The sequence below is a fragment of the Dasypus novemcinctus genome, chromosome 7 (genome assembly GCF_030445035.2).
Source record: "Dasypus novemcinctus isolate mDasNov1 chromosome 7, mDasNov1.1.hap2, whole genome shotgun sequence".
NCBI classification, from domain to species: domain Eukaryota; kingdom Metazoa; phylum Chordata; class Mammalia; order Cingulata; family Dasypodidae; genus Dasypus; species Dasypus novemcinctus.
In genome coordinates this window covers 50163906-50174305 of record NC_080679.1, presented here as the reverse complement: position 1 = coordinate 50174305, position 10400 = coordinate 50163906, and the positions used below count along the sequence as shown (strand labels likewise).

The 10400-nt window shown below is 37.9% G+C and overlaps 1 non-coding gene across 1 annotated transcript; it reads right to left on the bottom strand.

Moving 5' to 3' along the window:
• Positions 1 to 4563: 4563 nt before the first annotated feature.
• On the bottom strand, positions 4564 to 4668 carry LOC111765340 (U6 spliceosomal RNA). Its single transcript, XR_002797711.1, has one exon. It is a non-coding gene; the product is annotated as a U6 spliceosomal RNA (small nuclear RNA).
• Between the last annotated feature and the right edge of the window lie 5732 nt (positions 4669 to 10400).

Sequence of the window (10400 nt, the reverse complement as noted above, 5' to 3'; positions counted from 1 at the left end):
AAAGAACAGATTTTTTCAGAGACAACATTTAAAGTCTTTAATAAATTCATAACAATTAGAAATCAAGCTGCGTGATCATCAATTACCCAGTCAAAGTGTATTTTATATGAATTTGAGGCAAATAGATTTTTAAACAAAATCACAGGTGATAAGAATGGAAAATAAATACCATTTTATCCCAATGTCCTCACTCTGGCTGAGAGAATAAGAGAGGCTTGGCCTCACAGGTGTTTTAGATGCAAGCCAGGTGCTTCTGATTCAATCACTCTGCGATGAGAATGATATTTCTAGCTCTTCGCCAGTGTCCATAGCAAATCAAAAGCAAACTCCGTCTCCTCCCCTCTTGGACATATTTGTCTAGGAAATAATGACCACAGTATGAGCTGCATAGTAGCAATAGCTTTTCAGTTTGCCTCTTACTAAGCTGCAGTTGAAAAAACAAAAAAAAAAAAACCTTTAAAACTAAGGTATTATATATGTATCGTTTTTGACAGTGTAAAATTAAAAGGAAACTGGTTTCTCCTTTTCATAACCCTCCAAGTTTCCCTCCCCAAAATTAACCACAGTTAATAGTTGTTTTGTGGGTGTGTGTGTGTGTGTATATATATATATATTTTATGTACATACCAGTTTACACACTTTTCCTTTTTCTTATTTACACAAGTTCAGTCAAGACACACATATTGCTTTCCATCTTGTAAAAATTATATCTTGAGAATTGTGATGGTTAGGCTAATGTGTCAACTGACTAGTTACTTGTGCCCAGTTGTTTGTTCAAGCAAGCACTGGGCTAATTGTAATACAAGGACATTTATGGACTTTAGTCACTAGTACTTTACTGCATAGATGGTACTGCATACATCCACATCAATCAGGCAGATTGCCGTCAGCAATGAGTGCTTTATCCTATCAGTCAAATGCCTTAAAAGGGGAAGTGATTTCAGCACTCAGGGAGAATTTCCCAGCTTGTTTTTGGACAATTAAGGTGAGCCCGTGGTTTGTAGCCTGCCTGCAGAACCTGGACTTGTGCATTCCCACGGTCACATGAGAGACTCAAAATCTCTTACTATTGACAGATATCTCCTGTTGATTCTGTTTCCCTAGAGAACCCTGACTAATACAAGGATCTTTTCATATCTGCACATACAAGTCCTCCTCATTTTTTTAATTGCCTGTTTCTTATTAACGAACATTTAGGTGGTTTCCAAATTTGTGCTATTATAAACAATGTTGCAATACAAATATATCCATAGGGTACATTCCTAGCTGTAGAATTGCTGAGCTAAAGGGGATATGAATTTGCAATTTTGATAGATATTGCCAAATTTCCCTGTTAAAAGGTTGTGCCAAATTCACTCCCACTAACAGTGAATAAGAGCTTCAGCAGCATTGATTCTTTTCTTAATCATTGCTTCCAGCTATAGTAAGGCAAAGAGCCTATCCCAAATACTAGCAGGAACCTATTTACCCCCTGCAGGATTCTCTTCCACTTATCAATGCACCAGGGGACTCACTGAACTCTGGTAAAAGCTCTCAAAGGCATCTCTCTAATTTCACTAGTCAGTTTATCATATAAATATGTATTTCACATATTTATCAAAGGATACCCACCATATGGTAGTTTCCCTTGAGCTTGCCGATAATCTGGAATTTTTGCATCTGCCCTATATTTCATTTTGTCCTTGGGAAAAATATAGTCCCAGCATCTGGATGGTAATAATAAATAATAATTGCTCCCTTATATGGGACTTTTGCTCCAGCAACTCAGAACAAATTATACACATCTCATTATTCATCAAAACATCCCTTTAAGGAAGGCATTTTCATCTGTGTTTCAAAATAACATAGAGCTTAAACACAGAGTTTTAAGAATTTTCCTTAAGGGTCTTCATGAATAAGTAAGTTTTATGTTTTCTGGTTTCCTGATTTGAGTTCAGCAAAGTTCACGATGGAGGCTCGCTGAGTGTTCTTCATTAAGGAGAGTCCCAGTGCTTTTATGAAACTATAACAAGCAAAATGGGGCAGAGGTCACCAGATGAGCTACATGGAAGGTTGTGACCTACTTTTCTCAAAGGGTTTTACCTCCTTCCATTAAAAAAATTGCAAAGGGGATAGAAATCAGGGCACAGGTAGGGAAGGAACCAAATTGTAGATTAAAATTGAAAGTAGCAGAGCAAGGGATATTCATGGTGTTACTCTAAAGGAGACAATTAAATCTCTGAAGCTTTATGAGATTTACACTATGATCCAGTTGGAAGGGATGGAGACGATCAGAAAATTATGCTGGACTTGACAAACAAGAATTAGGGTTTGGGGGAACACTTGCTAATTGGCCGATTAACATTGCCAAGTTTGGATACCAACACAGGCAAAACCTTGTCAAGTTATACCAACTGGTGCATTCCACTCGGCACCATCAAAATAAAATCCAATGCTGGATGCACAGAACTCCTGACCTGACATGGAGAAGGTTATGGAACAGAAGCCCTTTTTGGAAAAAGAGGCGCAGTGAGGAAGGACGCTGTGAAATTTCCTTCAAGCTAGTGGGACTGCCAGCTACCAGTATACAAGGGGTTTCTCCACTGGTGCATTCTTATTTATCTCTCATAAAAGTTAAAATTCTGGGGATAATGTCTCACACAAAAGAGAAGAATTGCCTTTTACTCTGGAGCTCACTCGGAAGAAAAATTACCCTCTTCCTGTAATTCTGAGTCTTAACAATGGTTGTCATTGCCTACTTCAGTTGTAACTTGCAGCATAATTCTGTGGTTTTGGAAGAGGAAATGTAGTGTGGTAAATAGAGAAAATAATGCAAAATCCCATAAATAAAATCTCCTCTCTTGCTTTATAACTTTAGCCAAGGATGACTTGTGGACTAGTATAGACATCAAACACAGCACGTTGATTTTTTTCCAAAAAGGGTGCTAGGGCAGAAATTTTTAGCATTTCTAACTCTAATAGAATGAAGGAATTCAGAAAAATAATGTGCAAAACACTGTGGGCTTTAGTTAGCAGAACTTACTTTCTATCTTTAGCAGCAAAGTTAGATGTAACTATCTTCAGTGCTAAGAAGAGAGGCACTTAGTTGCCTTGCTCATACTCGCATTAATTCCATCGGATTAAAGTTTTTGCCACTCAAAAAAAACATGAATATACAAGTAAGTGTACTGAAAAGTTGTTCCATGTTTGATTGAAAAGTTCTTATGATAACATACACCTGGGACCTCAGACATGTGAAAGATTTCATAAATGTGAAGCAGTTCCTTTAAACCCACCCATGCACATACTAAACTGTCTTCTCTGAGACAAGGTCAGACTCCAAGGGGTGCCCATCTCCTGTAGGGTTTGCCATTAGAGAATGAAGGCAAATTGCCAATGCCTCTGTGCATGAATTTTCTTTATTCTCCTTTGTTTTGGTTTTGGGGCCTATCCTAGTGATTTTGCAAGATGCCTGCTGTGTTCCTGAGAAAATAAAATGAACAAAGTATGCTTCCCTTCAGCTTATCCTCACCCACAGGACATATCCTGAGTGATTAATTGCTGCACTTTTAACTGCTTTTCCCTCCGCTGCTTAAGTAGTTTGGTGTTAATCTCAACAAATTTGTCCTTTCATGTGAAAATGCTGGCAGGTCCCTTTGGGTTTTATTGGACCCTAGAGACGTTTGGCCTAATCTGAATCAGAAGGCTAACTTCCAAAATTTAATTTAATTTGTCTGATTTTTTAAAAAACTCATAGATATTGCCAAAAATATAGGTGACCTTTTTAAGATCCTCTCAGGCAGTTTCAGTGGTTTGAAAAAACATTCAAGAAAGAAGTCTTTGTTTTCTCTAAAACTGAGAGCTCTTTTTATGGAACCACACAATAAAGTAATTTTGGAGCTAGAAGAGATCTCAGAATCATTTAATCCAGGCCTATCATCTTATCTGATGAAAATTTCCATGGTAGGACTTTTTCTAAATTTGTCATTTATTTTATTTGTTATGAAATAATATCGGCATATGTTTCAACTTCAAACGGCACAAAAAATTGGGCAGTGAAAAAGTAAATCTATATCATTCTTGCTCCACAGTCAGCCAGTTAGTATCCCTGGAGACAATTACGTCACCAACTTTTTAAAAGATTTTTATTCAAGTATCATACAAACAACCTAAAATTTCCCCTTTTAACCATATTCAAATATATAATTCAGTGCTATTAATTGCATTCACAATGTTGTGCTACTATCACCACCAGCCATTACCAAAATGTTCCCATGGTTCCAAATAGAAACTCTGTACTTTTTTTTTTTTTTGAGGCTGGGGACTAAACACAGGACCTTGTATATGGGAAGCCAACACTTAACCCCTGAGCCACATCAGCTCCCCTGAGTTGGTTTTGTTGTTTGTTATGCTTGTTGTTTGTTTTTTCAGGAGGCATCAGAAACTGAACTCAGGACTGCCCATGTGGGAGGTGGGCGGCCAAACACTTGAGCCATGTCTGCTCCCAAAACTCTGTACATTTTAAGCCTTAACTCTCTATTTCCCACCCCCACCATCCCCTGGTAACTTGTATTCTAGATTCTGAAAAATATGGAACACTTCATGAATTTGTGTGTCATCCTTGCACAGAGACCACACTAACCTCATGTATCATTCCAATTTTGGAATGTGTGCTACCAAAGCAAACACTGTTCCAACTCTTTTTTTTTAGGAGACACCAGAGACTGAACCCAGGACCTCATATGCACAAAGCAGGCACTCAAACACTGAACTACACCTACTCCCCTAGGCACCAACTTCTAATGACCTCCTTCCAACAAGAGCTTCAGACCTAGCAAGATTAGAGAGGTCATAAATTAATCACAATTTGATCACTATTATCAAAAAATAATAGTGGACCTTTTCATTGTAATCTCAGCTCTGTCACTTATTAACTTAAGCAAGTTAATTAATATCTCTTCTTCAATTTTCCCATCAGTATTAGAGAACTAATGATACCCACCAAGCAGGATTGTCAGGATTAAGTGAGGCAATGTACCTGTAATGAGTTGAATAGTGTGCCCCCAAAATTCAGGTCTACCTGGAATCTCAGGATCATCACGATGGAATTAGTTAAGATTGATTCATACTGAATTAGGGTGGGCTCTAAACTCAGTGACTGGAGTCCTTCTAAGACGGGGAGAGAACATACAGTGACACAACGAAGAAAACCCCATGAAGGCCGAGGCAGAGATTGGAGTGAAGCACCTGTAAACTAGGGAATGCCAAGGATTGCCTGGAGCCACCCAAAGGTAAGGAAAGAGGCAACAAAGGATTCTTTCTAGCGCTTTCGGCTTTCGGAGGGAGCATGGCCCCGCTGACACCTCGATGATGACTTCTTACCTCCACAACTGTGAGAGAATCATTTTCTGTTGTTTTAGGCCACCCAGTTTGTGGTACTTCGTACAGCAGCTCTGGGAACTAATATAGTACCCACAATGCCAGAGATACCTTGATTTTGATTACAGGAAAGCATAATCTTTTTTCTATCAACTTGCATTTCAAATGCAGAGGACAAAGTCAGGTTACCTTGGAAGTCTTATCTAGCTAAGAATAAACGATTGTATAGAATACGTATAAGAAAGAAGTTTGTGTCCTGTCTGTCGTATAGCACTATCACTTTTCTCTTCCCAGCCTTGGTGATGTTGATTGGCTTCTTCCTGAATGGCCTTCTTTCCACTTCAGTCGTCATTAAAATGCCCAGTCTTTTAATCTTCTCCAAGATCACTTCACACAACCTGAAAGTCAGATGCCTCCCCCAAATCCACTACTTTCAAAGATTTTTACTGAGAGAGTAAGAGAGGAGTGAATTTATTATTTAATAAATATTGATAGTGCAAATAATGTGTGCCAGGCATTCTACTGGGTGACAGAACCAGGCATAATGCAATGGAGATCATGGTGCTTAAGACACCCCTACTTAGGGGCTATTGATATTCATGGAACTGTTTGGTCTTCTGAGACCTAGAAAATCATTCATCTCATTCAAATTTAAGGTTTCAGTTATAAGTAAAAGAAAATCTAACCAGTCAGCTTAAACAATTTATTGGTATACGTGACTGAGAAATTTTTAAAATTAGGCAGGCTTTAAGAGAGTAAATGGTTCCAATGTTAACAAAGACTAGTTTCTCTCCATTGCTGCACTCTGTCTTCCATGAAGTTGTCTTCATGTAAGGCCAATTCCCCTAATGGCCTGAAGATGGTGGCTAGAAGCAACAGAGCTGCATGCTTCCTAGTTACATCTAAAACAAAAAAAAGTAGGGAGTACTTTTGAGGCATCTCTCATGGATTGGAAAAGGAATTTTTCTGTATCCAAATCCCTGCAACTGTCTCCTTAATCTCATTGTCCCTAATTGGTTCACATGACCTACCCTGAACCAATCATGGACAGGGTGATGGAATCTGCTGATTGATTTAAAACCATAAGGGATTATCTCTAGAGCTGAGCAATCCAGCCCAAACCATGCTGGAAAAGTCAATGCTTATTTAGAAGGTAGAAAGAGAGACTTGGGTGGTAAGGTGGGATTTCTCAAATGTCAGCTAGAGCCCTCATTACTGCTTCTCCTTGCATGTTTGTTCTACATCGCTCTCTTAGGCTGGCTCCATATGCAAGGCTTTTTCTCTGGCTTCCATCATAAATTTGCCTTATGCCTGTCATGGGAAAATACTCACACCAAATACCTATAATCCTACAGCTCCAACCCCTGTCACCCAAGTATGACTTTTGTGCCTTAGTTCAAATTCTCAGGAAATATAATCTAATTGGCTTGGGCTAATCTATGAATTGGCTCTCAGAGCGGGTGTCCACAGCACTGGCCCAATCAGCTGTAACCAGACAGGAAGGGTCACCTGATATAAACACAGTTGACTAGGCCCATCTGTTCAGTGGGTTTGTAGGTGGGAACAGATTTTTTTAGAAGCATATGTGGGCAGAAAGTCAATAATATACATTTCTAACTAGAGAAATCCCAGGAGTAAAAATGAGGCAAAGATAATGGAACCAAGTTTAAAGATTAAAAACTGCCATCACGATTTAAAATTAGACTGTGTGACTGATCATAGACTTTTGCTTTAATCACTATTTTAGCCTTATAATCTCTGAAATTTGCTTTATAAAGAGCACCAAAATCTGTCTTTGAGGAGAAACATTACTGAAGAAAATAATCTTTGATCATAAATACAGAAACCAAAAACAATATTTATGTTCATTATATCACAGCTACTGAAAAGTGTCATGGCATAGCTAAGTTTTATGCCTTTTTGCAGATTGTTACTTCTTGAAAATGAGTTTAAACATGGAAAGTGCTATTAGACTACCCAAGCAGAATTTCTCCCAACTAAACTTAATTTACTTTTAAGTGCTTTAGCCAATATTCACCCCCTAATTTCCACAAGGGAGGTAGAGATTCCCATCTTCTCCCCAACAGATCACCAAGACCTGTTCAGAAAAGTGTAATTTTTAGTTCTCTGCATACCTATGGCTCTTAGGAAAGAAGTGCCAGCATGGATATCATTGTAAGGCAACCAAACCTCCTCCACTGGGACGAAAGAGAAACACAAAAAGTCAGGAATTTTTAGTGGTTTTGTTTACCCTTTTGTAATGCATCCAGACTTTCTTTGACTCAAATCAGCTTCTGAAAGGTTGTACTTTTTTTTCTTGTTGTAGTAACATATGTACCACTTCCAAGCATGCAATTTAGTGGATTTAATTACATTCACAATGTTTTGCTACTAATACCACCATGCATTTTGAGATTTTTCTATTACCCCAAACAGTGACTCTGAACTCATTAAGCCTTGACTCCTCTTTTCCTCCTCCCATCGTCCCTGATAATCTGTAATCTACTTTCTGTCCCTACATTGCATATTCTAGTTATTTCATGTAAACACATTGTAACAGTTTGATATGGTTATGAATTCCAAAAATAGATATTGGTCTAAAATGTAAAACATAATGTAAACCATAATGTAACTAAAAAATTAGAAAACTGTACAGTGTAAAATATAAACCATAATGTAAAATAAAAATAGATATTGGATTATGTTTGTCATCTGGTCTGTATCTGGGCATGACTGAGTTATAATTAGCATTTTGAGTCCCTGCCCCTTGGTGGGTAGGGACTCACAGATAAAAGACATGGCAAAGGACAGAGTTGAGGGTCCTTAATGTTGGCGTTTTAATATTGGAATTTGATGCTGAAGTCTTCAGCTGGAGCACCGGGAGGTAAGCACACAGAGGAAAGAGAAGCAAGCCCTGGGAAGAAAGCAACCTTGAACCCAGAGAGAAGCAAGACCCTTGAAGGGAGGAACCCAGGAAGCCTGAACCCTCACAGACATTGACAGCCATCTTGCTCCAACATGTGAAAATAGACTTTGGTGAGAGTAGTAACTTATGCTTTATGTCCTGATATCTATAAGATCCTACCCCAAATAAGTACTCTTTATAAAAACCAACCAATTTCTGGTATTTTGCATCAGTACTCCTTTGGCTGACTAATGTACACATGTTTTGTGTTTGGTTTATTTCACTCAATATGATGTCTTCAAGGTTCATCCATGTTGAAGCATGTATCAGAACTTTATTCCTTTTTATGGCTGAATAATATCCCCTTGTATGTACTATATTTTGTTTAGCCGTTCCTTCACTGATGAACACTTAGTTTGCCTCTACCTTTTAGCTATTGTGAATAATGCTGCTATGAACATTGGTATACAAATATCTGTTTGAGTCTCTGCTTTCAATTCTTTGAGGGTATATACCTAGAAGTGGGATTGCGAGATCATATGATAATTCTATGTTAAATTTTTGATGGTTACTATTTTAAGCTTGAAGGAAATAGGGTAAGGATGCTCCTAGCCTCATAAACATGGGAATGGATTAAGATGATGGCACCCATCATGGTGAAGCCAGCTAGTAAGATAGGGAATTAATAGATGGATCTGGAACCTGGCAAAGAGTCCACGTGGACATCAATAACCCCAAGATGGCTGCTGGAAGACACCCCTCCCCCCAAGATTCTGCCGTTCAGAACAAGATTTCCTCCAGAAGCAAGGAGAAGCCCAGGATATTCCCCAAGGACTTTATTATTGGGCCATCATGGGGGATTGATGGATTGGGTAATCAATCATAACAGTAAACAGCTGGGATTCCTCCTAGGCCATTAGCAAAGGCATGTAATAATTAACCATTCAAAAAGCCTATGCAAGGCCTGAACTCACTCTCTTGCATTTGGACCCCAATTCTGGTCACCTTTTCCCCCACTTGGATCACTATGCAAGTAAAACCTGGGCATTTATAATCTATAATGCGGGATTGTAGTCTGTAAATCAGCTTTATCACTTTTCAGCCCCTTCCTCTCTACTTGGGACCCAAGCTCTGTTATTTTCTTCCATTTCTCTTCCCTCCCAATCTTAATAAATTACTGGCCTAACTAACCCAGGGTGCTCTTGAAATTCGTTTCTGCAGCATAATCAAGAACCTAAATAAAATCCAGTAACAATGGTATGGAATTTGAACTGAATTTTTTCTTAATGGCTCTAATACTAGAATTTTAGAACCCTTTTCCTAGACTAGCCCAAGATATTAAAAATAATATAAGTAAAGTTGAACTAAGGAAAATTCAAAAACATTCTTTTTTTTTTTTTTAATAAACTGTACCAGGAATTGAATCCAGGACCTCATACATGGGAAACAGGCACTCAAACCACTGAGCTACACCCACTCCCCAAAATACTTTTTTTAAAATGTTCTTTGCCCTGTGGCTAATTCTAATTTTAGTTAAATAGCAAAGCATACACACAGACAAACAAACCAATAGATAGTTAAGACTGAGCTAACAATAGTTAAAAGAAAGGAGGGAAGACTTCAGACATTAAGACAGAGTGGAATTTTTAAAATCAACCTTTCATGTAGCAGCTCTACATGGCCTTCCCATTTCTCAATCTCTTTGATTTGTGGGAATAATGGTTATGCAATTTCCACACATTGTGCTCCAATCACAGCAAGTAGGCAATAATAAAAAGAAAATAACTAAACACACTTGAAGCTGAAGATTTTGATAAGCTTTTCTTTTTATTTCACAAAGGTCTTTAAATTGATATTTTTCTCAGGGAACGGAAATACTCCTCTGATGTTTTAAACAGATATAACTGGACACATTGCAATATTTATTTGCCGTAAATGTATCTATGGTAGCAAAACTGGTTAAATTAGTGAAAAATTAACCAAAAAGAATCTATTTGTCTATGGGAATTCCACATTTGAGAGATTGTTGGTCTTTCTCTTAAAAAAAAACAAAAACAAACAAAAAAAACACCTATGCCATTTGTTTACAAAAGATGAGAAATGTTGGATAAAATTATTTCCCTAGGGCATTAATGCT